The sequence below is a fragment of the Cebus imitator genome, unplaced genomic scaffold (genome assembly GCF_001604975.1).
Source record: "Cebus imitator isolate Cc_AM_T3 unplaced genomic scaffold, Cebus_imitator-1.0 Scaffold188, whole genome shotgun sequence".
NCBI lineage: Eukaryota > Metazoa > Chordata > Mammalia > Primates > Cebidae > Cebus > Cebus imitator.
The window spans coordinates 2,266,476-2,271,645 of record NW_016107503.1 but is presented as its reverse complement, the minus strand read 5'-3'; the positions used below and the strand labels follow the sequence as shown (position 1 = coordinate 2,271,645).

Sequence of the window (5,170 nt, the reverse complement as noted above, 5' to 3'; positions counted from 1 at the left end):
GAAAGCATGGTCTTCTTGGCACTTTGATTTTGACCTTCCCATCTCCAAAACTATGACAATAAATTTGTCACAACAATAAATTAATATTGTTCTAAGCCATCCACTTTGCTACGACAGCCCTAGCAAACTAATACAGAGATATATCTTACAATCACCTTGAAGAAATGGTGGCCAAGAGGTTACATAATCTAAGGTCACATAGTGATAAATGTTAAAGCTGAGGTTACGCGTGTGCTCGCCTCGGCAGCACATATACTAAAGTTAGAACGATACAGAGAAGGTTAGCATGGCCCCTGCGCGAGGATGACATGCAAAGTCGTGAAGCGTTCCATACTAGAAAAAAGAAAAAAAAAGCTGAGGTTACACTTAACAATCTGGCACCGGAGACTGGCCTCTTAACAATTTTGTGAAACTGCCTCATTAAGGCGTCTCTCAACTGTAATGAATTAACTTCTGCTCTATATTTATTATCTGGTACAGATAAAGCAAATTTGCATAACAATGAAAATACTTGTAAATTTGAATTTGTAAGCTTTATATACAAATTGATAAATTAGCTTCAAATATACTGGGAAATGTTTATTATTTGAAATTAATAATGATCTTTATAGTTATGATGTTAACGTGTTATGAAATAGTATGAAATAAGTAAATTTTGTTTAGAAAAATATTCAAGTTACACTATTTGGTCATTAATTGAATGCCAGATACTTTTAATAACTTGGGTAGTTGGTCACTTTTCAATCGATGTATTTTTAAAGATATCTGACAAACTTGAAATTTAGAAGAAAGTTATGGTTCAGCTTTTTTCTCCTAATACAACTAGTGCTCAACTTACAACCACGATTGGTTCCGACAGACCGGTCGTAACACGATTTGGTCGTAAGTTGAGTAGGCTATATGTACAGTACTGTGAAATGATGTTATAAAAATCTTTAAGTCATATTTTATTGTAAGACTTAATGGCTTCCGTTTTTGAATTTGATCTTCCATCCAAATATATAGCAATTTCTCCATTTCATGGATGGGCCCGCTTCGTTGCCTTGTTATAACTGTTGATCGCATGGGTGCAGAACCTTTCACAGCTTCACGAATTCTTTCTTTATCTTTCAAAATTGTCGACACAGTCGAGTGTGATAACTTCGTATCACGTGCGATCACATTCACTTTCTTTCCTCCTTCGTACTGCTTAATTACCTTTATTTTCCTGTCGAGATCAATGGCCTTTCTTTCCTCCTTGATAGGCTGAGGCATAGACAAAGACAATTTCCTCTTGGTAGACATCTTGGGAGGGGTTTGATGAAAAATATCCAAGACACAAAACACAAATTGCTGTACCGAGTCTGGGATAACAGTTGCAATGGTGCATGCGGAGATGGTAGTGCTGCCGGAAGCTGGTCAGCACTATCCTACGCCCAGCTGGGCAACGTTTGCGCTGCCAGACGCGGAGCAGTCGTGGCGAGCGATTGTGGTCATAAAGTCGAATGGTCGTAAGTTGCATAGGTCGTAAGTTGATCAATACCTGTACAGTACAGTTGCCCAACAGTTCTTTAATATAACATATAGCAATGTGATGTGTTACGTAAGTCAATGTATTTTGTAATTTACTGTTAGCCCTACACTTTTATGATTGTTAAACATTTAAGCACAAAACACATGTTTCCATCTGGAGTAGTTGTAGAGTTGTGGTAGTTGTAGAGTAAGGATATAAACTAAATTTAAAAGTTTAAGAGGACAGGACAGTAGTCTTTTTTACAAAATGTGCTCGTTTTCTGATATGTTTTAATCTGTAGTGTCTTATACTGTAGTTCTGTGCTGATATGGTCTGGCTCTGTGTCCCCACCCAAATGTCATCTTGAATTGTACTCCCATAATTCCTTCATATTGTGGGAAGGACCTGGTGGGAGATAATTGAATAATGGGGACAGTTTCTCCCATACTGTTCTAGGGTAGTGAATAAGTCTCATGAGATATGATGGCTTTATAAGGAGAGAATCCCTTTTGCTTGGCTCTCTTTGCCTGCTGACATCCACGTAAGATGTGACTTGCTCTTCCTTGTCTTCCACCATGATTGTGAGGCTTCCCTAGCCACATAAAACTGTAAGTCCAATAAATCCTTTTTCTTGTATAAATTACCCAGTCTCCAGTATGTCTTATTAGCAGCATGAAAACAGACTAACAAAGTAAAATGATGCTAGTAGACTGAGGTGCTGCTGAAAAGATTCATAAGGAAAATAAGGAAACATTCTGGAACCAGGTAACAAGCAGAGGTTGGAACAGTTTGGAGGGCTCAAAAGAAGACAGGAAAATGCAGGAAAATTTGGAACTCCCTAAAGACTTGTTGAATGGCTTTAACCAAAATGTTGGTAATGATATGGACAATGAAATCCAGTCTGAGGTGGTCTCAAATGGAGATGAGGAACTTGTTGGGAACTGGAGCAAAGGTGACTCTTGCTATGTTTTAGCAAAGATACTGGCAGCATTTTGCCCCTGCCCTAGATGTTTGTGGAACTTTGGATTTCAGAAAGATGATTTAGTGTAACCAGTAGAAGAAATTTCTAAGCAGCCAAGCATTCAAGAAATGTCTTGAGTGCTGTTAAAGCCATGCAGTTTTGTAAGGGAAGCAGAGCATAGAAGTTCAGAAAATTTGCGACATCATCAATGTGAAGAAAATCCCATTTTCTGAAGAGAAATGCAAGTTAGGTGCAAAAATTTGCATAAGTAATGAGGAGTCAGATGTTAATCCCCAAGACAATGGGGAAAATGTCTCCAGGACATGTCAGAGGTCTTTATGTCAGCTCCTCCCATCACAGCACTAGGGGCCAAGGAAAAAAATGATTTTGTGGGCCAAGTCCAGGGTCCCAATGCTGTATGCAGTCTGGGGACTTGGTGCCCTGCCCCCAGCCATTCAAGCCATAGATGAAAGGGGCCAATGTACAGTTTGGGCCATGGCTTCAGAGGGTGCAAGCCACAAGCTTTGGCAGCTTGCATGTGGTGTTGAGCCTGCATATGCATGGAAGTCAAGAATTGAGGAATGAAAACTTCTGCCTAGATTTCAGAAGCTGTATGGAAATGCCTGGATGCCCAGGCAGAAGTTTGCTTCAGGGTGGGGCCCTCATGAAGAACCCTTGCTAGGGTAGTGCAGAATGGAAATGTGGGGTTGGAGCTCCCACACAAAGTCCCTACAGAGGCATTGCTTAGTGGAGCTGTGAGAAGAGGGCCCCCACTATTCTCCCGACACCCACATGGTGGATTCTCCAACAGCTTGCACTGTTTGCCTGGAAAAGCTGCAGACACTCAATGCCAGCCCATGAAAGCAGCCAGGAGGGAGGCTATACTCTGCAAAGCCACAGCAGTGGAGCTGCCCAAGACCATGGGGACCCACCTCTTGTATCAATGTGACCTGGATGTGAGACATGGAGTCAAAAGAGATCATTTTTGAACTTCAAGATTTGATTACCATGTTTGATTTTGGACTTGCATTGGGCCTGTAGCTTCTTTGTTTTGGCCAATTTCTCCCATTTAGAATGGCTGTTTTTACCCAATGCTTGTACCCTCATTATATCTAGGAAGTAACTAATTTGCTTTTGACTTTAGAAGTTCATAGGCGAAAAGGACTTGCCTTGTCTCAGTTGAGGCTTTAGACTGTGGACTTTTGAGTTGATGTCGAAATGAGTTAGGACTTTGGAGGACTGTTGGGAAGGCATGATTGGTTTTGAAATTGAGGACATGAAATTTGGTAGAGACTGGGGCAAAATGATATGTTTTGGCTTCATGTTCCCACCTAAATCTCATCTTGAATTGAACTTTCATAATTCTCACAGATTGTGGGAGTGATCCAGTGGGAGATAATGAAATCATGGAGGTGGTTTCTCCTATACTGTTCCTGTGGTAGTGAATAAGTCTCATGAGAGCTGATAGTTTTTATAAGGAAAAATCCCTTTTGCTTGGCTCTCTTTGCCTGCGGCCATCTACATAAGATGTGACTTGTTCCTCCTTGCCTTCCACTGTGATTGTGAGGCTTCCCCAGACATGTGGAACTGAAAGTCTGATAAACTATTTTTCCTGTATAAATTGCCCAGTCTTGGGTAGGTCTCTATCAGCAGTATGAACATGGACTAATACAGTGCTATGAATCTTAAAGATAATATTGTACTAAATATTGAGTCCCTCTCATAATTACTCAACTTTAAATATACTTTTTGGTAAAGAGTTCAAAAGTGATTTTACTTAGCATCAGGTTAAAGAAAATAATGTTTTTATTTTAGTGCAACAACAAGCATCCATGAAGAAAATAATTCCCGAGGTTAACAAAGGTATGTAATCCTGTCATGTCATACTATAGAGGAGAAATCTGTCTTGGAAAGATGAAATTTGCGGGCTAAATTCCCAGAATGAGTTAGCAACACTGCTTAGTACAATGGCACACTGGGGTTTTGACTCTCAGATTTATGCACTTTTCACTACTGCTTCTCTTGACTTCACTATGTTAGAAAAACATATTTAAAAAATTGTCTTGCTCTATACCTTGTCAACTTGTACCATGTAATAACTCCTTATCATTTGAAGATAAGCCAGTGTTTGGCATTGCTATTTGCAAAGCTTACTCATTTCTGAAACATTGTTATCGCATCTTCTCCATCATTTTTTAGTTTTGATTTTCTTAAGAATATACTTTTCTTAAATTATGAATTTTCTGTTAAGTATGGAAAATCACTTTTCTTGTATTCCCATTGCTCTATCTGTTGCCCTTGAAATATGCTCCCTAATTAGTAAAATGATTGTCACCTAATTAACTGAACTCAAATTTTGATCATCTGTTGCTCACTGCTTTTTTCTTGAGTAAAACAAGCCCTCAGGATATGAAAGCCTGTTGTAATAGTTTCTGAATGTGAAGGTTATGGTCCATATCATCCCTGAACATTTTACTTGTCATTCAGCCTTTTCCTAACTTCTAGCTAAGAAAATACTACTTGCCACAAAGGTACGGTGCTTAACTCTCTTAACATTTCTGACTCATGCTAACTCATCACTGCCCAAACTAGATTATAGTCACAGTGTTGAAGTCAAAAACATATGTTGTAATTTGAACAACTCCATAAGAAATGTATTTTTTTAAGGAATAAAGGACAGAGGAGAAGTAATGGGGCATTCCCCTTTTCCACATACT

At 39.2% G+C, this 5,170-nt stretch overlaps 1 non-coding gene across 1 annotated transcript; it reads left to right on the top strand.

Annotated features, from left to right (window-relative positions):
* Positions 1 to 231: 231 nt before the first annotated feature.
* LOC119473842 lies at positions 232 to 338 on the top strand. The gene has a single exon (XR_005203083.1). It is a non-coding gene; the product is annotated as a U6 spliceosomal RNA (small nuclear RNA).
* The last annotated feature ends 4,832 nt before the right edge of the window (positions 339 to 5,170 follow it).